Genomic DNA, 26,965 nt, shown 5'->3' with positions numbered 1-26,965 from the left:
CAAAAATAATTGAAATGTAAACTGAATATCCTCAACTTTGAGTAATCAAAATCTATCTGGGATATTTATTTCTCTTTTTTGTGAAAAAAACACAGTGCATCATGGTAAAAGTCTCATTTTCTGATCTAATTCAATACTGCTGAATACTCAAAGAAAAAATAGGCTTTAGAGTGTAAGTCATCTATTTGTGTCCTTTTAAATTCTAAAAAGTAACAAGTACATGTAAGGAAAAAAGTATGGATTTTTTTTGTTGTTTTTTTAGATGTTCTAAAGTGGGAGGTGGTTAGAATTCTGACCCATTTTCATTCTGAAAGGACAAGCTAGCAGAGACGATCCCTTTGTGCACAGGCTTTCCTGGCTTGGCAGATAGTGTCAAGGGAGAATGTCATTAACACATATCAACTCAGAGAGACAACAGATCATGCAGGAAGATGAAGACAGGAGACCAATGTTCCAGTTCAACGCTGTTGGCCCCAGATGTGAGTCAGTGGAACTGCTCTGGGACTTGATTCTTTACCTGGAAGTTAAGGGTATACCCTTAACCAATATGATGTTCTGTTTCCAAAGCCATGTTTTCATTTTTTAAAAATGTGATCTTAGAATATATCCAGCAGTGGGATTTCTCTATTCCCTGAACATGCCAAGCTTTCTCCTGTCTCAGGAACTGTGCACCTGGTATTCCTTCTTCCTGGAATAAAACTAGCTCCTTCTCAACCTTCATACCTAGGCTCCATTGTCATCTCTGAGAATCTTCTTTGACCGCCTCATCTAACATAGCCTCCCATGTTTCTCTCTTTCTCATTACCCTATTTACCTTTGCTCTAGCCTTATGATTTCATCAAGTTGATGTCTTTGTGTACTCATTAACTCCTTGTCCACCCCCCAGTGGAATGTATGCTTCTATAAGCCAAGTACTTTATTTCTCTGTTCACTGATGTAGGTATGCCCTGTCTAGAACAGTGTTAGCACAAAGTGTGCTCAATAAATACTTACTGAATGATGATAGTTGAAAAATTGACACTACATATATATTTTTTAAATTATGTATTTGAAAAAATAAACAAAAATACTAAGATTGACTTTTTCTCTAATCATGAGCCAGGCTTCACACAAAGGCAATTCACATACTTGATGGAATTCACATATTTCTTTGGCTGCATAATCTGAGCATTTCATATAGTCTAAGCTGTTCTTTCTTCAGTGCTTAACTTGTGGTTTATAGTTTTGTACCACAGAGAATTAGAAATGATACTCGTGTGTTTGCTTGGTGCCAGTGAATTTTCCAGGACCTCTGTACCAGCTGCTCTTAGTATTACTAATCCTGCCATGGAGAAATTGGCACCTGGATTCAGGATAGTTGAGTCTCCCTCAATCCCATGTATTCTCCTCTGCCAAGGTTTAAGCATCTTTCTTCTAGTTCAGTGCACGGATGACCCCCTCATCCACTAAGCTAGGCAAGAGAAGAACTCACTCTCCCAGGTGGTGTGTGGATTGGTGGGGGGTATGATGCTGGTGACAGGTGGGCTCCATGAAGCCAACCCGGACACTCCTTAAGGAAATGTTTTTAGTGCATATAATCTTATTTTTACTTATACAACTTAATGAAGCTAGTCTGGATGCTTGATGTTTTGTGTGAATGTGTTCATGCGTGTGTGTGTGTGTTTTAATGAATAATGCCAAGTGGAGTAAGCAGAGCCTGTTGCATTCCTTAAGGTAGTTCTTTTGTCACTTCAGTAATTGACCTCTTAATGAATTATAAAGTGTAGAAATCTCTTTTTATTAAGATTTATTAGGTATCTTAAGCTTTTTCGTTTTTAAAGACAACCAGGATTAATAGAATAGTAGTGTCAAGTGAGGCTCTAGCTTCATTTCAAAACAAAAACAAGGCATGATTTCCAAAAGTGTTATTTTCTAGTCTCTTCTGGAATCTTGGAGTGGGGGGAGGAGGGAAAGAATGAGTGAGAAGGAGGAATTTATTAAGAAAATGTTAAGCACTGCTTCTGAAGCAACAATCTGGGGATAATTTTTGGATTTTGGCTGATGTTTGTTTGGGCCTGAAGAATCCAAGATTAGCATTTCTGTTTTCTTGTTATATACTAAAAACTTAAGTAGGTTATTTATTTGATTTCCTTTTAGTACTACAATAGGGAAACTATTTGTTTTACATAGGAAAAAGAAAAAAGAACAAGAAATGATCCTGAAATTTATCCTCAGGTTAAAGAATTGGTGTAGAGAACTATTGCTGTGCACTTTGACTTCCCAGAGTGTGAGAAAACTGTCCCTGTCCAGATGCTTGCCAAGTTCTGAGAGAACGTTTAAGAGTGTTTTTTGGGTAGCACGGGGAGATAGTCGGGGTCTTATATGCGGGTGTTCCAGGTTTCAAACTGTAACAAGGGAATGGAAGAAAAGAGGGAAGCATTCCCAAATCAAACATAACTCTCAGGAAATGAGCCAGAACACCTGTGAGAGGTCGGAGGTCAGAAAATACAAACTCAGGGGTCGATATTTTGATCACACAAAAGAAAGTGGCCACAGAGAGCGGACAGAAGAAAAGTCTGGAATTTTATGGAGAAGCTAGGAACTCAGTATTCTGTCATTCTAAAATTCCTCTCTCCCATGACTCAATGATGTTTCAGAAAACATCTTCTGAATCGACACTGAAACTTTCTGGTGGTCTTTTTGTTGCTTGAGCATCAAATTGAGAAGTTATTTATCTCTTTTCTCTTAACTCCCGGAGGTTCACTTCTGGGAACCTCCTGAGCTGGATTCTTTGGCCAGTTCTTACAAGGCTCAAGGGGGGGTGGGTGTCCAGCAGGCAGAGATGGAGAAACATCACAGCCCTGAATCACGGGCAGTTTGCTTCTATGGAGAGAAAAGTGGTTTGCAAACGTTACTTCATGGGACCTCCTAGGGAAAAAAGGGTGTTTTTTCCATCTCATTTCCCAGTTCCAAATTCTCTGAAATGTGCTTGATTTTTGCCAGGTGTCAAATTATAACCCTCCTTGTCAACCACAAATGACTAATGATTAACCTAATGACTATGCAAAGTTTGAAACTCACATTTACATCTTAACTTACTGGCTCCACAGTGTTTTCATAAATTGTGAAAAAAATTTTTTTTTCCTGAAAAAGCCAATAAAAACAAAATTTTAGAGTCTTAATTGCTACGTTCATTTGCAGTCATTGACCTTGTAGGTGCTCGAGGAGAAACAGAATGGGAGCTGGGGCCGGCCCATCTTCAGGCCTGCGCGGGCCAGCCCAGCCAATGACGCCAGTGCCCCTCTCCTGGGGAGAGTTAAGTGATGTCAGCACCACTGGGCAGAGCAATATTTGACCCTTAAACGCCTTCATATACAAGCAGCTGTTTTCCTCTTTCCTCCATTCCCTGAAAGAAGCAGGAGGGCTGAAATATCAGATACTCTTTTTTTTTTATCCCCCCACCCAAGATAAAATATATTTAAAACTTTATTGGAACGATGACCACTTTGCTCACTGGCCATTTGCTATTTTTAAGCAGTTATGCTTGAAAAGCCTGTGCATAATTTTTTCTTTATAATAGGTGTAAAAGGAGCAAGGTCTCAGCGAGTTCTCTCCATATTTACGCCAGGCCCCCAATGTGTGCCTTGAGAGCTCATAAAAACAAATCTGCCTCTCAGCCGGGCAGTCGGTAATGGGATCTGGAGCCTCTCTCCGCAAGGTCACCTGTTTAAATAGAGACTCCCGTGGTGCTGCCTGAAAGGTGTTTCCAATCTGAGGGCCTCTAGCTCCGTGTCATTTAGGAAGTGAGTTTCCAGTGTGGGTCCAGAGTTGGCTGTCCAGGAGAGTCTTCCTGTTGCTCATCTCCACTACAGCTGATGCTAAGAAATCTAGAGACCCAATCCAGGGCAGATCCAGACCTCAGGCAGAAGAAAAAGTATGCTTTAGACTTTAAATACAAATAATTTCCTTGATAATTAAAATAGAACAGTATTCCATTTCCATTCCATTCCATAAGAGTTATCAAACAGTGGTCCATTCAAAAAAATCCTGTGGAAATGTGAGAGCTGTAAAACCATTATGTAGAAAGATGGCAAGAGTGTTTATGAGAATTAAATGTCCTTTTGCACCAGCAACAAGCTTCCTTAGATAGGACAGTGGACAAGTCTCTTCCAAATTACACGGGAAAAAAAAAAAAAAAAAAAGCCAAAATTTGTGACTCTCATTTGTTCTTTCCATCTGAGTCCATATTTTCTGTTTGGGACATGCTACCAGTCTCCACAGATGTGTCTCCTTCCCATCCCTCTACCCCACAATTAAGCCCAATTCCTGCCTCCAGATTCTAGCTGAATTCACTCAGTGAACAGCCCCATGTCCCCACCTCTGCTATGTTAGCAGGGTGCCAGGGTGGGGGGATCCCTGGGCTTCCACATGTCAGCCACCCCATGCCTCACACAAGCCCTCCCTTGCTGCAGATCTCTCTCCAAAGTGGTGGCAGAGGCCCCCTTGTTATTGCCCTCTCCCAATTTAAGGAAGGCACAAGGGAGGGGCACCCTGGCTTCAGCATTTCAGTAAAATTGTTCCCGCCACCCCCACACTGCCCACTACCAGAATTAGCAATCTCCAAAATCCCGCCTCTTACAAGCCATGTCTGAACAGCCAGGACTCAAGCCTTCACTCAAGATCCAGATCAGGACTCGCCTGACCGCTTTAGAATCAAAGAATGAAGTCAGGGTAGAAACAATATACAGAAGGACAGCTCAAGAGAGGGAGAGCAAACAAAGCCAGCAGTTCCTGGTTAGGGTCATAAAGCTCCTACTTCCTTTACAGACCAACAATAAACAGAGTCAGTCACCAATCAGTAAACATTCCTCATCACACGAGTGAGGATTTGTGTTCAAAAGACAGCAGATTGGATGCCGACTTCCCCACCTTGCCTTTTCCTTCCCCCAACTTAATAGGGATCCTCAAGAAACCTCTTTCTTTGTAAGGTTAACCAGAGATTCCCAGCCTCGGCTCTGTTGACACTTCGGATTGGTTAATTCTTTGTCGTAGGGAGTCTGTCCCTGGCATCGCAAAATGTTTAGTACTTAGTAGCCTCTCCTCACTAGATGCTGGTAGCATCCTCCTCCCAATGTGACAACCAAAAATGTCTTCAGACTTCCCCAATATTCTTTGGGGGACAAAATCACCCTCCACTCCCATTGAGAACCACTAAACAAAAGAACGAATCGCACAGATCTCATGTCTAACAAGCATAAATATTGGTATGTGACAAATATCATATATACCAATGAGGCATTGGAAGACACCGAGCTGTGTTCAGGGAGCTGCTGCACAGATGTGGAGATCTGTGATTCCCAAATTTCAGTAAGTGTCAGAATTGCCTAGAAGATTGGTTAAAGCACAAATGGCCAGAACCCCAGAGTAACTGATTCAGCCAGTCTGGGTGGGAGGCAATAATTTGCATCTCTGACAAGGTGATGCTGATTCCTGAAGTGGTTCCTGAAAACCACTGGGCTGGACCTTTCTGGATTGGCATTTGACCTACCAGTGGTGAGGTAACCACAGGTTAGGAAGCTGTGATGTTTTAAGCCTTCTCTGTGTCTATATCATCCTCTTCATCAGGATGAAAAGTGTCATTTGGACTCTTTTTCCCAGGACCTCTTTGATGGTGCCTCCTCCTTAGACTAGTCTCCTTAGGAAATGCTCCAAACATTTCCCTACTACATGGCCCTACTAGAATTTTCTGTCTGGGTGTTTGCTCCTGGGGCTTGTTTCCTGCTCCCGAATTAATGCATGCCTGAGTGTCAGGAAGTACTAATGGGCACCCGGCTTCTGCATACTTGGTAATCTTCCTCAGATTTCACAAAACAAACTGCCAGACTGTAGCATACCAAAGTGGTGGCTTGCTCAGCAGGGAAGAACATATTTTATCACTGACATTGTCCATAGTTGCCAGGGCATGGTGATAATAAAAAAGTTTGTCAAAGTTCATTATTTTTAAAAAGTTCTGTGCAGACAATGTACCCCCTTATTGTCTGTACCTCGGGCAGACTGCTACCATTACTCCCCCTTGGTAGCTTCCAGGGATAGCAGAATGCCTCCTCTGCATCATGCCCAGGAAAAGTACAAAAGACACCAATTATTCTCCTGTACTCCAAGTTTCTTATCAAGTGCTTGACTGAACTCCATGACCACCTATGGTTACCCTTTGTTGTTAATATTAACTCTAGACTCCTTTGCATGATGTAAGAGGCCTTTCTTTCAGAACCTGCTAGATCTGCTGACTCTGATGCAAATACATTCTATCTGCATGAGATTATTATTTCCCAAACAGGACCTATAACTACACATAATAGTGATAATAGTAGCAAAAAAACAAAAAACAAAAAAACAAAAAACAAAAAATTAGCAGCTATCTTATTTATTTATTTTTTTAGCAGCTATCTTATTGAGCATTTACTATGTGCTATGTATAATTCTTTACCATGGTGTCTATTTCAATCTTTCCAACAGCCCATGAAAGAAGCACTATTATCCCCATTTTACAGATAAAGAACTTGGAACTTAGGGCAGGGTTCAAACCCAAGCAGTCTGACTCTATACATTGGAGCTTTCTGGATTGGTACTTGACTTACCAGTAGTGAGGTAGCTACAGATGAGGAAGCTATATTGTGTTAATCTTTGTTTCTTCCATCTTTACTTTTTTGTGTTAAGCATTGAAGACACTATTTATACTTGTGATGATTACTCTCTTCCAGCTTCCCCTTGGGGATATTCTCTCATGTTTCAAGACTCAATTCAAATATAGCTACTTTGATGAATACTTTTCTACATCTCTGAGTGAAAAGACACTGGATGAAACTCTATGTGTGTGTGTGTGTGTGTGAGAGAGAGAGAGAGAGAGAGAGAGAGAGAGAGAGAGACAGGGAGAGACAGAGAGAGACAGAGAGAGAGAGAATTTGCAAACTTGGAAGGCAATTAACTGAATCTGTGATAAATCTAATCTTTTCTTCTAAGGATGTTTATTAGGCAGATGCCTGTTACACTAATACTTGAGCTTATGCCTTATGTTGTTTGCCGTCTTAACTAGTCAATGATATAGTATAGTAACACTTCTGGAATCTGATAGAAGGTGAGTGGGTGTATGTGAAAGTGAATGGTTCCCAGCTCCATGTAAGAAAATCATTTTTTCTGTGTGTGCGTGCACATGTGTGCATGCGTGCAGCACATGCCCTGTGCTTGTGCGGCTATCATGCATGTAATATGCATCTTTAAAATCATAATATTATTGGGGCAGCCCTGGTGGCGCAGCAGTTTAGCGCCGCCTGCAGCCCAGGGTGTGATCCTGGAGACCAGGGATCGAGTCCCACGTCAGGCTCCCTGCATGGAGCCTGCTTCTCCCTCTGCCTGTGTCTCTGCCTCTCTCTCTCTCTCTCTCTCTGAATAAATAAATAAAGTCTTTAAAAATTTAAAATAAAATCATAATATTATTGGATTTTTTGAGTCTCCACTCAAAATATGAGATCATGTCACGTTTATATTTGTACTCTTAGCATATAGCACAGTGCCTGGTACCAAAACGATATTATCTAAGTGCTCACTGAAGGAATAAGTAAGTAAAGGAGTGATAGATCCCAACTTGAAATATTGCTTTACATATACACAGGCCACATCAATCTACCAGTTGTCAGACCTGAGTTGAAGTGAACAGTTAAACATATACTTCAGATTTCTATAACTTAAAAGATTTTCACTCAACCTACTTTTGTAAAAAAAAAAAAAAAAGAGGGGGGGGAAAAAGACAATATATAGACTGTGCTCTCTAATCCGAGTGGAACAAAAATACTAGATGTATAATGCAGCAGTGTTTGTTGGAGGGTCTCAAAGGACACCTAAGGCCTCTGAAAAATAGGGTGTTGGCTGATGAAAGTCCCAGGGATCAGACCATTAAAAAGCTGTGGCATTTGTCACTGGTCCAGCAGAACCCGGAGTAACAATCTGGAGCAACTGTAGTCATCAAGGTGTGTTTCCCTGTATAACCAATTATTTAGTGGAGTTGAGGGTATGTTTGCATGTCCACTGAGCAGACACGGGACTTCTAGGGGCAAGATAGCACTTCTTTGCTAAGAAGTGTTCAATCTGCTGTGAAATGCTTTACGTGAGTCCAACATTGACTCAGACAGCTTCTCAGATTTTGCAATCGTAGAATTGTCCTTGGGAGATTTTAATGGAAGCAGAGCTCTGCCAAAACATTTATCTGGACTATGTGATTCATATCTTATCAAATACCTAATTTAATTATACTATTTCCCCTCAAACAATTGTTGTTTTGGTTTTAGTGCCAAATTCTTTTGTAATATTCTGTTTTATTTTGGCTACCAAGACAATCTTATAGTATAAGTACTTTACTGCACTCCTGGTTTTCACAATAAGAATGCCACAATTTATTACCAGGGATATATGTTCTAACAGATTTACAATTTTCCTTTTTCAGGGCATGGAAGCAATTTGATCCCACTTCATGTTTATGATATTCATTATATTCAAATTCAGTATATTTGGTTTCCATGTAAAATTTTAGCAGTGTTTCCTGTATGGTTTTTTAATATATATATTTAAAGCCAAATACGGTTAGCTGTGTGTTTGTCTTGGAAATATTAGAGTGACAATTTTGTTATCCAAAATTTTATGTATTATGCTAACTCATGATGGTAGACTCTTAAAAAATACTACGACCGTACTCTAAACACACAACCCAAAAAGCCATAGGAATTTGTAAGATTATGTGAAGGTACCCTTCCACTTTTCTGAGTTTTTAGAATCTTCTGAAAACTACATTGTTCATGTAATATATGAATTTTTAGCACTCAAAATGAGTCAAGTTCAGTTCCACAATGCTAGGAACTCTAATTGTACTTTCAGCTGTTATAGCTACATAATGCACAGGAATTACATTGACATTTTAATATGCTGTCACTTTAAGATACACCATGAAGTGTGAACAGAGCGCAGGGCGCTTGAAGCAGGTGTGTCTAATTGTTAGGGTTTTTTTTTTGTTGTGGTGGTGGGGTTTTTTTTTCCCCTAAAATAGCAATTCAGAAAGAGTGTTTCAATGCTAAAACAAACTAACCAGGTTCACTTTTGCTGGCTGGTGGAAACAAATTGGATTTTATCCTGATTTTTGTTGTTCTGCGCATAGGTAATTTTGCTGGGTAGATCCTTCTCATGCAGTACACAAAAGGGTACATAGCATGCTCATTTGAATAGCAATGACTGTATTTCCAGTACGTTTTTGGCTTTGAGTTTAAATCTGCAACTGCAAAAATAATCATAAGTTTCGGGGGAGGTAGATATATTTTATTATTTAAAAAATATGTAACTGTTTTCACTTACTCTTCCAAATGTTTAATATGCTTGGTATCCTTCCAGAGTGCCGTGTTCATTATTTGGGAATTAGGGAAGCCTCCTTAAAGCAGCTGATCTATCCCAGGAAAAGACCTTTTTTTTGGACGTGGTCACTAGGTTGGCAAGCAAGCAAGCAAACCTTATATATAAAGCAACCCTTCGTAGGGTTCTGGGGATTAACAACTCAGAGAAGACTCTTAGCTGCTCATTTGGAGAACACACATTAAAATGTAAGTCTCTCTTTTTTTTTTTATAGGAGACACGACATTGAATACACGATATTATGACGTTGAGAGTGATAATTTCCATAGTTTTTCTAGTCCCCATTTTTTTTTTAGTTTGTCAGTTTATTTTGTGATCAGCCCCATTCAAGTGATTAATTCTCCTAACACCTAGGTATACAGCATTTTGTTACCCAGAAAGTTCTACTTTTCATAAAAAACCAGCCTGCCTTATCCCAAGCTAATAGGTGTCTTTGCTCCTTAAAATGACATGGGTTAGAGCTAGTGAATATTTCAATGCTTTTCTGGGTTCTAAAATTTTTTGCTACTTGATTATAGAAACTCATGGGTATCAACTTGTTAGTCGGGATCTAGTTAAGGTAAAGGAATTCTGATCAGTTTGCTCAGAATTGTCTCCAGCTGTGGAGGTTTCCGTCTTTGGTTGAACAGAAGCTGACCAAACTCTCCCTTAATTGCTTGCCTCTTTTGTTCAGCCACTGAAATTAGGTGTGATTGGGCCCTAACAAATCATGTGACACATATGGCTCCCAGGCTATCCTACATACTTTATTTTGTGCATAGAAAAGACTAAGTTTAATAAACAATTAATGACTCCAGCATCCATTAGCTTGTTCATAATAAGAATATTTTCCTTTAAATAGAAATTCCAAGCAATCCCTGCATGGAGCACGTGCATATTGTATCTTCTATTTAAAGAGGACTGTACAATGTCATAATCTTTAATCACCACTTCTACCGCTAATGTTTCTAGTAGAGGGAAAGAATAAGTATAAAACAGGATTCTGTGTCACCTGCCGTGGTCCCTGTATTTTGCATTAGGTCTGAATTTCTAGTAATGAATGAAGGAGTCCCATGGAGCATAATCAAGACCAAAATAGTGCTTCCTACATAGATGCAGAATTCCTACTCTCCTTTTTGGTTGACTGGTGGTAAAATCCTTTCAGAGACTTTAGTGGGCTTTTTGTATCCTGTGCTATGGCTCTGTCAGATACTTGGAGAATGGAGATAATATAGAGAAAGTAATATAACAAAGCAATGAACTAATAATTTTCCAGGGTGATTACAACGTACCTTGGTGAACATCATTTTTGAGGGATTAAAGGAAAAAAGGTAGTCAAATCTGAGTTCTGAAAGTAGCTGTGATAATAAGCTTTTTTCTTAATAGAGACTGCAGGCAGGACCTTTCAAAATCTTCTACTGCTTTCTGTAGCTGGTAAGCTAAGGTATGGAAAGAACTTTAGTTTTAGAGCAAGACAGGCCTGGGTTTGAATCCTGACCCTATGACTTAGTAACAGTGTGACTTGACCAATTACTTAACTGATCCCCACTTTTCTGCCCTGTGAAATAGACGTCGTGATACCCAACTAATGGAATAGTTGTATTAGATGCTTATATATGTAAAATGTCATGAAATTTCTGGCAAGAGTTAGTCCTTGGTAGCAATCATTACTTCCTTGCAAATATGGGTCTGTGTAATTGGAAACATGCATGAATATCTTGTTTTCTCTCTGAGCCAGGAGGTCATAATGACATCTGTTTGGATAAAGTTTAGGCTCCTTTCCCATCTTTGGAGCTCTCAGAATAAAGCCCACAGTCCTCACCTCAGTTCCTCCACTCCTATCATTCTCCCACCTGAATTCTATGCCCCCAAACACCATTCTCTTGTTTCATTCTGCCTTTGTCCACGCTGGTTGCTCTGTCTTGAACGGTCTCTCTCCACATGATTCCTTTCCCCCTTCCCCTGGCTAACTCCTCATCTTTTAGGTCTTTGTTTACCCATCACATCCCCCAGCAGGTTTTCTTCCCATCCTAGGCTAGGATCAGATACCCACCTGCTACTGTGTGCCCTCCTCTAACTTTCCCTGATCATAGCACTTTGTGCACAAAATATTGCTAATCACCTGTTTATTTACCTGGATCCACACGAGACTGAAACTTCTGTGGCTCTATGAGCCATCTGTCATTCACGTGATCCCCAAAGCACATAGCTGGAAAACAATAAAGATGTGAACAAATTAAACAATGAATTAGCAAGTAACTGAAAATAAGCAAAATGAGACTTTTTAAAAAGTCTAAGCCCTTGATTCTGAAATATTAACTCAACATGATAATAGATCCTAATTACATGTCTGGCATGAGCTTTAGCTGGAAATAAGCTCTGGATAGCTGATTTTCAAGATCTACCGGATATATAGATAGATCCTCCCAAATAGTAGCATAACCCAAAGCTTTGGAAATGCTGTTTCTAGCTTATTTCACTTTACATCACTTAATGTTATTAGCTGAGTTTTTGTACATGATAGGCAATCCAGAAACTTTATCTCATTGGACTGATGTAAAAAGAATCAGTTCTTCTTTTAGGATGGTATTGGTAAAATAATTTATGTCAACTGGACTTAGATTGTTTTGAATTATTCTCAGACTAATAGTGATAGTTTTTGCTTTTTATGAAATGTAAATATATACGCCCTTTTCATCACTCTTTCCTTAATATCAGATTTCTTGAGTCAAGGTATCATTTCAGAATTGTGTAATTCAGCTCCCTGCTCTCCAAAAAAGCCATGCCTTAAAAATAAAACCATTCATTATGGCAGTGTCTCATAAATTTATTTCCCACAGTCCTCTCCATATCAAATAAAAAGGAAACATATACACATGAGCAGATGAGGACAGGGAAGGAATAAGAGAACTATCTGGGGATGTACCTGGGTAGTCCAAAGCAAACTCAATTCCCCTATATTATCTTGAAAATTTATTTTAATCTTACATTACACTTCATGCCATATCAACTTTGGTATTTATCCCAAATCTTAGAATAAACGAAAGCTCTAAGAATATTCACCATTTTAATTTTACAACTTTGTAAATCCCATGCCTTTCTTAGTTGGAAAAGCACAAAATTAAGAGAATATTCTAGGGAGTTTATTATGATCAACTGAGCCTGAACTAACAGAGAAAGAGAGAGATGAAAAGTCAGCGTTCAATCAGATTACCAAATGCTCCTCAAAACCCAAACATAAAAAAAAAAAAAAAAGTGGATTTCAGCACATGAGATTCCAGACAGCCTGACTGAATTCAATTTCACAATTGTTTATTGATCTCTTAACATGTGAAGAAGAAATGAGGTTTCACTCAAATCAACCATGCGCTGACCAACTGGTAAGGAAGCCATTACCAAGATATGAAATGTGATTTGAAATATATAACTGATTTCTAAAGCAAATAATTGATATTGATTTCATTCACAGGAATCTTTTGTAAGAAAGAGCAATCTGTTGACTATTTGGAAATAAGAATGTCTTTACTGCATTTCTACCAAGAGTAGATGAGACCCTGTTCTGGGCCAAGTTCCACTTTGGGGAACTGCATTCCACAAAACCTAAATACTGTATGGAGTTCCCTGGAGATCCTGCATCCTCCCTCTAGTTCTGTCCCTGTTGCAGAGTGCTGCTGACAGCTGTTGGACAGCCAAGGCAATTCACCTCCAGAGTTGCATAATTTGGAAAGTGCTTTGGGATCCATTTGGTTGAAAGGTTGTTAATTATGATGATTTATGACACTGGAAACGAATCTGGGCCTTGACAGTATGGAGAATATACTTAATGCCTAATTCTTTTGCTTCTCCCACTGGAAAGTCCCTAAATCCAAGAAAAAATTTCTAATTTTACTGTGCCTTATGAATAGGGTCCACAGTTGTGTAAAGCAGGATGTTATTGACCTTCTAAGGTAAGATGACAACTTAAAAAGGGTAACATCTAGGGATTGTTGGATAATATTTAGCAATGTCTTGTGATTATCTTAATTCATAGTTCTTGTCCACCTGGTTTTCTCTACCCGGTCAATCAAGTTTGACACCCTGACTCTTCCCTTCCCTGTACATATACAGTGGTCATTATACCCTTTCTTTTGTCTCTGCCTTGGAAGTGTCTCTTTTACTCTGTTCTTTTGCCCCCACTGCTCTTGCCCCAGCTAAGCCATTATCACTAGTTCCCAAGGGCCTGCCTTTCACTCTTGGTCCCTGTTCAAACCTAACCTTCATATACTGTTCCCAGTGTTATCATCCTGAAACAATAAATGAAACAAAGGAAAAATTGGGATGTTCCCCTCAACTCCATGCCTGAAAATGCTCTATAAAAATCATCTAATGTCCTTTGCAAAGCCACAGACAGGCCTTCTTTTGGCTCCCGTCTTTTCTGCCTCACAGCTGTTTATCCCCATGCACCCTCTGCTACCACCACAGTGACCTTCTCACCTTTTCTTCAAACATCCCGTGCTCCTCTCAAATTCTGTGAGCCTTTGAACAGAGAAATCCACCTCCTGGAGGGTCCTCTCTTACCTTCTTCGCCTGGCAAACATCTCATCTTTCAACGCTTCTGAAATGTCACCCCCAATCCCCAGTTCTCCCGGGCAGAGTCAGGTGATAGTGGCATTTATCACAGCATGTGACATTCTTGTGTTTTCATATCTATGTCTCCTATTAGACTGTAGTTTACAAACATAGAGACTAAGCCTTATTCATTTAGTCTATGGAGGCATAGACAAATTGGATACCAGTAAATGAATCAGTGAATGTTAGAGCCAAGAACTCTCAAATATCCTGGATTTAGGTTGCAGATATTGCAAAACATACACATCTACTGATGGCTGGATATTTTAATGGAATTACCAGATTTACCAAAAAAAAAAAAAAAATTCTAAACATCTATTTATTCATTCATTCATCTGCTCATTCATTCATTCATTCATCTGTTCATTCATTCACTTCCTGATGTTATGGTATACAAATCTGAATTCCTTAACCAAAACTCTTGTACACTGTTGCAGGACTGGTAACATGATGCAGACACTATAGAAAACAGGATGGGGGCTCCTCAAAAACATAAAAATAGAATGCCCATGTGATCTTCCAATCCCTTTTATATACTCTAAAGAATTGAAGGCAGGATCCCAAAGTGGTATCACCATTCCCAGGTTCATTGCAACATTATTCACAATAGCCGAGATATGGAAACCACCCAAGTGACCACCAACAGATGAATGAATAAAGAAAATGTATATGCATACAGTATATGCATATATATGCATACAGTGGAATATAATGTTCAACATTTAAAAAGAAGGCAGCTCTACCATTTGCAACAACATGGATGAAGCTGGATGATATAATGCTAAATGAAATAAGCCAGTCACAGGACAAATACTGCATGATTTCGCTTATATAAGGTCTCTAAAATAGCTAAAATAATCAAACTCATAGAAACAGAGAATACAATAGTAGTTGCCATGCTAAGAGCTAAAAGAAATGGGAGTTTTTGTTCAACAGGCATAGAGATTCCGTTATACTAGATAAATTAGTGCTGGAGAGCTGCTGTACAACATGGTGCCTATAACTAACAGTATGGTATTGTGCATTTCACATTGTTAAGTGGGCAAATCTCATGTTTAGTGTTCTTACCATGCAAACAAAAACAAAGGGACCCAAGGAAACTCTAGAAGGTGTTGGATTTGTCTATTACCTTGGTTGCGCTGATAGTATCATGGATGTTCGCATATGTCCAAACTCATCAAACTGTACACTTTAACTATGTGCAGTTGTTTGTATATCAGTTATATCTCAGTAAAACATTTTTTAGAAACTCTTGAAGACAGACATTTCATAATTCAGAAATTTTTGTATTTTATAAAAGTAATATGGTACACTATGTACATTACAAACACCCCAGTAAGGTCTGGGACAGCATTCTGTAATCATTGTAATAATTCTGCAACTAAACCTGTACACATTCACACTAACCATAATGAAAACTACAGATTGCCTCACTTCTTTTGCCACCAAATGAGTGTGCCACAAACTTACGGGAAAATCATGAGTTCGGAATGTTTTGAGCATTTGTATTTGGGAATCATGGGAAGAGATTAGGGCCTGTAGAAGTATTAGTCTAATTATTTATTGTTAATCTCCCTTCCTAGAATGTAAACTCACTAGGGCTATGGACATAGTGTATCACTAGCGTTACTCCTGTATCACTAGCATTAGAAACTGCATCTGACATTTAGTATGTGCTCAATAAACTTTTTTTGAGTGAATGGATGGACAGATGGATACATGAATTAAACAAAAGTTTGGCTTGCTGTGGAAATAATCTGAATAACAGAGACTATTTTGTGTTTGTAAGCATAATTTTTATTTTCGTAAACTGTAAGTTCTTCTGTGTCAGGGTACTTTGTTTTCATCACAGTTTGCTCTCTCTATGCTTTGTATATAGTTGGTGCTGTCTACATATAAGGAATTTTAAATTCCTTTCACAACTAGAAAGTAGTAGTTTGTATTTTTTTGAGAAAACTTAAATTCCTTCTAGAACATTGCAAAGCATAGTAATGTGGTTCAGGGGTTTAAAAGTAAACACAACCAGTCACTCTTCACTGGAGCCCTGGGTATAAAGGAGCAAATAAATATCCTAATCACCATGTTTTAGAAATATATTGCCTTACACTCCAGTTTACTATCCATGTCCAGTGCTGAACTATAAACTTTTATTTCCCTCAAACAAACCCCCAAACATTTATCACATTAAAAATGAATCATCTGTTATGCTCCAACCATAAACTGAATAATAAACAGAGGCAGGAATTATGATCTCTGGAAAACTGGAGAAGCGCCGGTGTGTGATCACAATATTCCGCCCCATAAATCTTCAAATCCACATTTACATTGAATTCCCAGACTTGCCTGTCAAGAGAATGTCTAAGATCCCAGCTAATTGTTTTACAAGAATAGGCGAAAGCCTATAGCAAGTCTTATTTACTGAAAAGAGGAGTTTGAGGCAAATATGATAATTCGGCTACCAATTAGATTATATTCTTCTACAGAAGTTTTATTCAGAATTAGTTCAGTGTGAGGCTCTTTAAATGTGGAAAAGTTCTCCACATTCCTGAAAATCCCAGTGCCTCATATATGGCTTGGCACATTTTAGACTTCTGCTGTGTGCAAGCAAGAACATTTTTAGACTATGGTTTGACTTATGGCATATCTAAATCCATATAGTAGGTAACTGGAATATAATCTCTACTATATTTTAAAATGAATCTCAAGGACATAAGGTGTGGATCCATCCTCATGAAAGTAGCATTTGATGTTTGCATTTTTCTATATGGCTTTTTCATGCACTTTGATGATGATACATAGTTTCTTTTCAGAAAACCATCCATTTCTGTGCTGCTATTCTAAGCAATTAGGATAGTCAGATTTTGAAATTAATAAAAACAAATCCATGCTTGATTCTCTGGGAGATGTGAATTTTTCCAGGGTCAGTTCTAGTTAAATTATTAGCCTGCCTTACATGCCTATGCCCCTAGGAAGGTGGAGAAGCCACTTTGCAGCCTGGCTTTATACAACATTACATGATCAAATAGGTCAAATCTGACATGGCGTTGAAAGAAAGTCTCTTTTGCAGATAATGAATGAAATGCAGCACAAAGCATGCCATCACCTAATAAAAACATCAGCTTGTGAGAAATGTTTACTGCCCTTTTCAAAAACTTCCCCTTGGATTTGGGCATATGGAATATTACATTTCATGTGTGACTCTGGCTTCCCATGCAGCTTTTGAGTACTTGCTGTGTCCCAGCTAAAGAGGAGATTCTGTAAGGAAACTATTAGCCGTTGGCCAGTCTCACAGGCTCATGATTCAAAATGACCAGCATTCATTAAACTTTATTACTGAGCTGCATGAAGTTTCTTTGGATTAGGAGGCGGCATGACCCTCTGTCCAGATTTTTGAATGGTGCTGAAGCTTTTCATTAACCTGGAAGCCTTCTATTTACATGGTTCACAGACTGGTCTCAGCTCACTTGGAGGTAACAAAGGGTGTCGGGACAGGAGGGCAGTGGGGGTCCTGCTCCTGTAAGGCTTCCATCTGACTCTGATCAGGTCAACATTTTTAGCTCCTGCCTCATTAGGTAAAATAAAATGGAAATGATTGAGTACTCAGGGATCCTATTTCAGATCTAGCTTTGTCTCTTCTAAACACCTTCTCTGGGCAACACAGTTTAATGTGATTTGTTTGCTGGTTCTCCCCTTGTATGCTGCTGGCATTGCTCGTACTCACCTGTACCCAGCTTGTAGCAAGGGCACATGGAAGGGAATAGTGAGAGATGCTGTGTCTGCATATTATCTGGAGCAGGAACAATTGTCCTTGACAGAAAACTTGTCAGAAGTAAGAAAATACTTTTATTTGTCTAATTGAAGCAGAGTTATAAAATTAGGAAGGGTATGTTCTTACAGTAGGAAAAGAAAGTGAATGTGTGGTAAATTGTTACTAACCTGTTTAATGTTGGATTTGGCATGCTGAAATAACTAGACTTCTTTAGTAAATGTAAAGCATCAAAATCTGTAGTTTTGTTCACCTACAATGAGACAAGCTCCTGATACGGCACATGAAAAGGATACAATATCACATATGTAGTATTTTTTATCAAAAATGTCTATGTTTAACCTAAAAAACTGTAAGGAATGTCAATCAGTCAAATTCAAATTGTGGGACATTCTACAAACCCACTGGGCCTGCGTAGTTCAAAAAAGTCTTGAGAGACCAATTCCAAGGTCAGGGAACTCTCTTAGATTAAGGGATACTGAAGAGACATGACAATTGAATATAATATGTAGTGTGGTATGCAACAAACAAACTACAAAGGATGTTATTGGGACAGCTAGAGAAATATGAATGTGGACTGAACATCAGATAACACGATTTTACTGATGCTAAATTTTGTGAGTGTAATGATGGCATTTTGTTATGTTGAAGACTCTCCCTGTTCTTAGGAGATATTCCGAGGTACTTACCTAAGAGAGCAGGGAGGAAAAATACGTGGCAAAATAATAAAAACTGATGACTGTAGATGAGTTCTAAAAATGAAATTTATCATATTTACCTTGTTGCACTATTATAATAATTAAATAAAAATTGTGTAGGCCAAGTGAATAGCACAGTGATTATTGGTGAGTGTTCTCTGCTGCCACTACTACTCATGGTAACAGCCAAGTTGATAGCCTCACCTTCTGGAGTGCAGCCATGGAGTTTCCATCATGCGGCGTCCTAGCTGGTTAGGATTCCCACGCTGAATTGACAGCTGTTGTGAATGTTGTTACTTGACCTATGAATTTTTTAACCGAGGATTTCTTTATAATAATAGCCAGACTCCAACCCAGATGGTGCCAAACAGGTCCCTTAACAATTTCTTTCCTCATAATATCCAGGGCCAGCCCCCAGAGAATAATGGACTTGGGTGGATTGGGCTCCTATACCCACATCTTCCTCCCTCCCCTAGCCCAGGTTTCTATTCCTGTAGCACCAGGATGGGAGTGCCATGTGGGTGCACCCCTTGACAAGCCATATTTTCTATGAAGTTCTCAAACCTTTCCTACTTTATTTTTTTCCTATTTATACCAAGGATTGTGATTTTCTCCTCATGTTATGCCTTCTTACACGCAAGCTTCTTTCTCCTTTATTGGCACCAATATAAGTTAGGAATTATATTTAGCTGCAATAGTGCATCCTCTTTTCCAAATAAGTCAGGAGTATAGTCCTATGGTATCATCTGTGACCCAATCTCCTTCTGCCTTTTGACTCCTTTATTCCTTGTCTGTGCCTCCTATCCTTTTGGGAAGTTACTTCACGCGCAAGATGGCCACCAGACCTCCACCTCTCCATCCAGCTTCCAAGCAAAAAGAACATGCTTCCCAGCTGAGTTCAGTCACCTTTACTTTCCAAGAAAGTAGTTTCTTGGAAGCCTCACCTAATAATCTCTGCCAGCACCTCACCAAGTAGCACAGAAGGTTGACAAATGTGGTCTTTCCCCTGGGCACATTGTTACCCAAATAAATCAGGGAATTTATTGTGAAGAACAGGAGAAAGAACATCAGCTCACAACAAAAAATCTGGTGCTACAGCATTTGTTAGTATGTCTCTGGGTCATATATTTGAGTAGAGACTCTGGGCTGAGGGGGAATGCATAAAGTATTAGAACATGTCTCCCCTGCCACCTAATCACCTATGAGCTTACAATTTTTTTGAGGCAAAATATGTGGAAAAATTAGAAGAAATTTGGTGCTAATTCAAATGGAACTCAGAGAAAAAAGAGGGTGTAAGTCTTCAGGCACGGTGTCTGGCTTTGCATAAGATTTAGATGAGAGATACAGTAAGAGAATTTTTCAAGGGAAAGAGCACAGGTGGAGCCCAGAGGAAGAAATGAGCAAGTTAGTCAGGGGTCACCTAGACAGAGGAGATGGTTTGAAGAAAAGTGGAAACTAAAATGAATGAGGATGGATTATGGAGGATGTTGAACCTAAGAGACATGTGTTTGGTCCTCATGGACTAGGCAACAGGGAGCCATCATAGATTCTTGAGCAGGGTATTAACTAGGTGAACTATGGTATTTTAGGAAGACTGCTAGTTACAAATAGAAGTAAGTAAAGAGGTTGGAGTTATTAATAAATGAGTACAGGTGTGAGTTAACATAAACCTGTGTCAAGAAATTGGTGGAAATGGAGAGGAAAAGACAATGCTGAAAGATGTTTGAAAGGAAAATTTAAGGGGAATGATGATCAGGGAATGGAAAGAAAGGAAAAAATACAAGATGATTCTAAGATTTCTAGACCAAGAGACTAATGGAGCCTTTGGCCAAAGGGGATAGTTGTGAATTCTCGAAGACTTTGAGGAAGAACTGTAAAAAGTGGACAGAAGAGATATAGCAAAAGTCATTAAGTAACTCTTATAGAATTGAAAGCCCCAAAGTTATTTCTACCAAGTTAATTAAGGCCTGAAATATGCTTTGTGTTCAGCCTTCTGTATTTTCCAGTTAGAGCATAAGCAGTGATAGTCTGGGTTTGGGTTTTGGGTGTGTGTGTGTGTGTGTGTGTGTGTGTGTGTGTGTTTAAGAAGCATAATGTCTTCATGAGAGAGATAGCTGATATTTTTGAAGTTCTTATGTACTACCTATAGTGGACAAACTAAGGATATGTTGATACTTTGATTATACATCAAGAAATTCAAGGCTTACTATGTTAATTCTTAGTAAAAAAAAAAAAAAAAAAAAAAAGAAAAGAAAAGAAAAGTTCCTAAAGGGAGAATACTCAAAGTTCCTAAAGGGAGAATAATTAGCACTTAATTAGTGCTATTATAACAATAAAAGATATAAAAGATAAGATAACATTTAATTTAATACCATACATAATTTTATTGCATCCTCCAATACTCTTATTTTTAGATCCAGAACAGCTAAGTGCTATCTTCAGTTACACAGCTACATGGTAGTAGAACTAGCATTCAAGCCTCAAAATACTGATGTCAAAGCTGCTGCTCTTTTGTTTTCTTAGTTCTTCCTCCCTTCTTAGTGGCTCATCAGATATCAGATCTACTGAAAAATTGCTCATCTACAATTTTTTGAAGACACAGCTTATTGAAATTTAGAAAGACTTTGAGAACTTTGTGTATCACATAATTCTATTTTATAATATTAAGTGGGAAAACGTCTGGATAGCAACATTTGGTTGTTCAGAGCCTAATCTAAGGAAATTGATGTTATCAAGCCATTTGAAGGACAATACTTTTCAAGAAAGTTTATATGAATCAAGTCTGTCCAAAACAAACTGGTTCTTCTGTTCTCATTAGTGAAACTAGTAAGGAATTTGCTCAGGTTACCCATTTGGAGAACTTATTTTTGTTTAATGATGTTGAGAACACTGAAATATTTGTTAGATAAAAGATAACTCCAAGAAGGGATAGCATAACGGTTATTTTGCTTCAGAAATTCAAAAGATAAAGGCAAACAAATATATTTGTGGTTGAAATAAACTCGTCCCTTTGTTATCCATCAGAGATGTTTTTTGTCTCTAATGACACAGCATTGACTCTCATAGGTTTTTTTTCCCCAGTGAGTTCTTGGATGAGAACTTTTCTGTAAAAACTCTGGCTTTCATTCTTGAGGGTGAATTCAGTTCTACTCTGACTTGTGACCATGAAGCCTGTTAGAAGCCGTGCTTGTGGAGTTATATGTCTGTGAACCCCAGGATCCCTCTGGAAGGTCAGCTCTGTGGTACTGCTGCAGGCTGTCAGGGCTTGAGTTGTCTCTGACCTCTGAAGTTACAGCGTATCCCTCACCAGCTTTGAACCATCTCTCAGAAGTGAACTAGAGCCTCTGAATCTCCAAAATACGTTTCTTTTGCTTCTTGTCCCAGGAGCTCCTTGCCCCAGTTATATTCGCCGATGTTTGACTAGATTCAGGGCCAGACAAGGAATTGGCTTCAGACATGTCAAATTAACTTTTCAGAGCAAAAGGGTGTCATTTAGTGGTACACTGTGGCCTTTTATGAAACTGAACCATAGGAAAGTTAATCTGGTTCCCTTTGGCCTGTTCCACTTAGGCTGATTGACCCACCAAAGGGTCATCATTAGTAAAAAAAAGGTGATTTACCCACCAAAATAGTCATTATTTAAATAACACTGGCTCTTTGCATTCCCAGTTCTGTGTTCCCTGGGAAAAATTCCCATCTCACGGTAAATACGCAGTGAATGTTTATCATATTCCCCCTACTACATACAAATGCAAGTGCTATCTGGTTCTGAAATTTGGTTTGAGAGACGAGTTAATGTGTTAAGGCCGTGGTGATTTGTAATAAAATTTGTCAATATAATTCGAATGAGAGCCTCTTATGGTTGACTGCAAATGCACTTTAATTAAGATTTAATAACCTTCATATGGGAAATGGAAAATTATTATAAGTAAGTGATCTTGGATAAACTCCAGTGACTCCCTTAAAGGGAACATCAAATAAAAATACAGTAAATATATTTTACATAGTAATTATGTAGATTAAAGAACTTCATTCAGCTAAATGCTTCTTGGCAGATTATAGAATACACACTCCATAGCAAGTGAGATGTTGAACACGGCACTAACCTGTAATAACTTGAAATTTCCATTAAGAGACTAGTAGATGTACTGGTATAATATACTTAACCAACTAAAATGCTTATTAAAAGAGATAGGTGTGTTTCTTCTGGCAGCTACTTACTACTAACAAATAAAGACTTCCCACACAACTCTAGAGAGAAGCATCACTGTTCCATGCTACCATGACAGGAATGCTGGCTAATGTGCCAAATAATATTGCCCTGATACTGTAGCCTAGAATATCAAAGTAGTATAAATTATTCCTAACAGTGATGTTTTCCCATCTCCCAGCATCCCTGAAATTTACTTTTTCCTGTCTCTAAAATTGATTTTTCTGCAGACTAGGCCATCTTTCTGGGTGTCAGGCTTATGATATCACATCCTGTTCTTTACACCCCACCTACATTACCTCAGGTGGGCTCAAGTTTGGCAGGAAGAGGCCATGCAGTCATGCTCTGTAAGTTTGTACTACAGTCCTGATTTATTTAGCAAAAGCTAAATAGCAAATAGCTTGAGTAGAAGCGAGGTGGCCACCCAGAGAAGGTGCAGGTGCAGCATGTCCCAGTGTGGCTTTGGGATCCTGAAGACCCCAAAGACCCCAACAGGGCTGGGAAGCTGCCAATACTGGTGTTTGAGAAGGTACTGTTACGCCATACTATAGCTCTTTCATAGCTTGCTGTAATTTGCATTTATTTCACTCTTCCAGAAGAAGGTAAGAAATCTTTGCAGACATCAAGGCTCCTTTATTTTCCATCTGAACTCCACCTCAGCAAGCCCAAATCCTCACCCAGAGGCAAAAAGCAGAGTACGAGCCCTGGCAGCTGTGAGCACTTTGCCCACCTCTGTCCAACTCCATCTCTTTGCAGTCTACCTCTTGACTCTGACTTAATTCTTTCCGTTCCTAAACTATTAGTTTCATGTGAGGACTATAATCATAAAACCACTTGCCTACATCATCCTTCTATGGGGAAAGCAAAGCTGTGGCACCCCTCGATCTATAATCTCTTCATTGATTCTGGGATGATGATTTGGTTCCAGTGCTCGCTGCAGACCTGGAGCCCATCTTTCTGCCCTGAGATTGGGTGGTGGAGACAGCAACAGACACTACGTTGCAGTACTGACGAGCTCAGCTCATTCACCAGAAGAGTTGGAAGGATAAGACAGCCACAAGTCAGATCTGGAGCTCACGGGGGCAGAATGTCTGCCAGTGTGACCCAGTCAGACTTTAGCTATATTGGTGAGTCAGGGGAGTGTCGTTGGGACAGAGGCCACTGGAGCAGAGAAAACCAAGGAACTGCAAAACCAGGGGATGCCCACTGTTGCCTCTGTTCTCTGATGCCAGGCAAGGCCAGCCCGAGGTCTCCCTAAACTTGTTCCACCACTAACTCCTGCTCACCGGCCCTGTCTGCCTCTGCCTCTCACATCATCTCATCCTCTCCTTCTGCCTCTTTGCCTGGCTTTCTCTGATACTCCTTGCAACCTTCCAGAGAAGGCTGCTGCTTTTCCTCTTTCCTGTCCACCCAGGGGCCGGCAGATTCCCCACTTGACTTTGCCATCGTACTCGTCCCCCACTCCACAGCTTTCTCTTCCATCGCGTGACCATTTACCAATGGCCCAGACATGAACCCACTAACCACCCAGCACTCCAGGGCCCATTCCCTGATGGCACACTCAGCCTTTCGACCTCAGCATGGCCAAACATTTAACCTCTCATTCCCCCCAGTGTCTGTGCCAGCCCTGGCCTTTGTCTCCCTGCGGGGTGGTGACAGTAAAACTCCCCTTGCTGATGTCAAATCTGAAATTCCCCCTTCCCTTGCTCCTCCACCGTCTCCCTCCCTGGGCTGCACCTGCTCCTAGTCCCTTTCAAAATGATTGCCCTTTGACTCCTCTTGTGCCATGTCCTCCACTTTAGCCCTTCTCCTAGTTCTTCTCATTTTGCCTGGCTCTCAGTCTGGATGCCTGCAGTCAGCCATCTCCACCCTGGGTGAGCCCAGCCCCATGTTCTCTGGTCCCACAGCAATTCATCAGCTCCTCTAGTGGATTCCTTCCTGGGTCCCCACTTGAGCTTCCCCTGCACAAGCCTCCAGCCACATCCCTTCCCACAACCCTCTGCAGACCAACCTGCCTCTTTCTGCCGGGGACACCTGACGTGATTCTCTTCAGAACTCTTCTACTCTAGCTTAAATCAATCCTGCATTACTTATCTTGTCTTTCTTGATTCTTGTTGCTAATGAGGAAGTATCTGGCCTCTCTTCTACCATCAGGTCCTTCTGATTCTACTCCTCGAGGACTCACTCTATCCCCTCTTTCTTTCGCTTCCTCTGTTTGTCCCTCTAATCTGGCTTTTCTTTTCTTTTTTTTTTAAGATTTTATTTATTTATTCATGACAGATGCAGAGAGAGAGAGAGAGAGAGCGAGGCAGAGACACAAGGCAGAGGGAGAAGCAGGCTCCATGCAGGGAGCCCGACGTGGGACTTGATCCCGGGTCCCCAGGATCACGCCCTGGGCTGAAAGCGGCGCTAAACCGCTAAGCCACCCGGGCTGCCCTAACCTGGCTTTTCTAACTACAAATATGCTCATCTCCCACATCCTTTAAAAAAACAAAACAAAACAAAAAACAGCCTTCCTAGTCATTCTTCTTGTTTATAGCCTCCTCTCTCCTTTTCTTAACTACCAAACCTGTTGAAGGAAACTGTTACCGTCTGCATCCTTTTCTCTGCCACTGGCTCTGGCTTTGCCCAGGTGCTATGATACCCACATGCACCAATCTACTGAAACCACCTCGCAAACGGGGGCTTGTATCATGCCTCAGGCTAACAGAGCTCAGAACTCAAAGCTCAGATCCCTCCATCTTCATTATCTAATGCTTGCACGTCAGCATTCAACACATCTGTGTTTAAGAGTTATGTATTTCATTAGTCTGAGAATATACATGAAATGCAATGAGAGGGGATCCCTGGATGGCTCAGCGGTTTAGCGCCTGCCTTCGGCCCAGGACGTGGCCCTGGAGTCTCAGGATCGAGTCCCACGTCAGGCTCCCTGCATGGAGCCTGCTTCTCCCTTTGCCTGTGTCTTTGCCTCTCCCTCTCTCTCTCTCTCTCTGTGTCTCTCATAAATAAAAATAAATAAATAAATAAATAAATAAATAAATAAATAAATAAATAAAAAATGCAATGAGATCATTAGGGGCCCAATTCTAAAGCCTTCAAGCTGCCAAATAAGAATGTGAATTTATAGAAACATGATCTACTGTACACAGGACAATATTTTGAATAGAGATGCATTGATGTATTGTAAAATTATGCTGTGCTTTCCCATACTATTTGTGGTCTGCACCACATTGTGTTGTAGCTGATACGAATGAATATCCTAAACATTCTGCATCTCTCGTTCTACTGCTTAATGGCAACTTACAGAAGTAGCCAGTCTCATTTGGGCAGCAGGTGGTCCATTCAATAACAGATCAGCTTTTTCACAAAAGCACTTCTAATTTATACTAAACACTCCGAAACTATAACTTCATATATAACAGGAGCCACATATTCTGTTTACCTGTTAGATTTTCTTCATCCCAAATGGATCAGGATATGGTCCAGATAGAGGCTGGTTAGATTCTATTTTGCCAAAGGAGCTGAGTGTCCACTCTGTGGCGATATTTGATCAGACTCTGGATGCAAAAGTAAGACTAATTCCCTGCCCTCAGGGAGCTCACGGTCAAATAGTAGGAACAGGACAAGTACCTAAAGACCACAATTGGAGGGAGACAATGGTGTCATTCAGTAGGGTTCCTCTCTAGCTGCCAGCAGGAGAAGATGATCTTCTGAGAATGAAATCTTGAGAAAAGGCCAACAGATTTGATGTCTGTAAACATAGCTGTTACTTAAAACAGAGTATGTTGAGTAAAGAATATTTTTATCTAATAAATCAGAAATCTTTCTGAACACATACTTTAGCAAATGCTGTCATTAAATTCTTATTTTGAAGATATTAGATCCTTATGAGTTTGTAAAAAATGAATTGTGTCATTTGTGTTCTCTGGAGAGTGCCTTTTCTGTAGGCTAAATATTTTTGCTAAGGCATTCTTACCTCTTGGCCTTGTGTCCATTTAGAGGCTTTATGACCAAAGAAAGGTTTCTGCAGGGGAGGCAGGGGCCTATGGAGATAAAATGCCTTGTGTTTCCCTGCAGGAGGTCTAGCTCTCACAGACAAGTTTAATAGCCATTCATGCACTGAGAAGATCTTATCTCGTGTCCTATTGGTTCAGGGTCACTTGTTGGCTCACATTATATTGAAATGTTGGGCAGAGAGAGGGAGTAATTTGTTAATGTCATGTAGGATGAACTTGGTTAGAAAGGGAAGTGTACCCGCTTTATAATAACACAAGT

The 26,965-nt window shown here is 39.8% G+C and overlaps 1 protein-coding gene and 1 long non-coding RNA gene across 10 annotated transcripts in view; one reads left to right on the top strand and one right to left on the bottom strand.

Annotated features, from left to right (window-relative positions):
• Positions 1–26,965, top strand: part of SLC25A21 (solute carrier family 25 member 21) — a 470,243-nt gene that overhangs the window by 297,554 nt on the left and 145,724 nt on the right. The gene's annotated exons all lie outside the window — the stretch shown is intronic.
• LOC119872842 lies at positions 1,772–26,615 on the bottom strand. Of its 4 annotated transcripts, none has more exons than XR_005363149.1 (4): positions 26,133–26,615; positions 11,543–11,617; positions 10,701–10,847; positions 1,772–3,896 (listed from the first exon to the last, which is right to left on the bottom strand). It is a non-coding gene; the product is annotated as an uncharacterized LOC119872842 (long non-coding RNA). The 4 variants fall into 4 exon arrangements; XR_005363150.1 differs by lacking the exons at positions 10,701–10,847; positions 26,133–26,615 and adding an exon at positions 13,882–14,018 and having other exon boundaries at positions 1,772–3,385; positions 3,703–3,896; XR_005363148.1 differs by lacking the exons at positions 10,701–10,847; positions 26,133–26,615 and adding an exon at positions 13,882–14,018 and having other exon boundaries at positions 1,772–2,862; positions 3,703–3,896.

Source organism: Canis lupus, chromosome 8, assembly GCF_011100685.1.
Source record: "Canis lupus familiaris isolate Mischka breed German Shepherd chromosome 8, alternate assembly UU_Cfam_GSD_1.0, whole genome shotgun sequence".
Taxonomy (NCBI): domain Eukaryota; kingdom Metazoa; phylum Chordata; class Mammalia; order Carnivora; family Canidae; genus Canis; species Canis lupus.
This window is presented reverse-complemented; position numbering and strand designations above follow the sequence as displayed.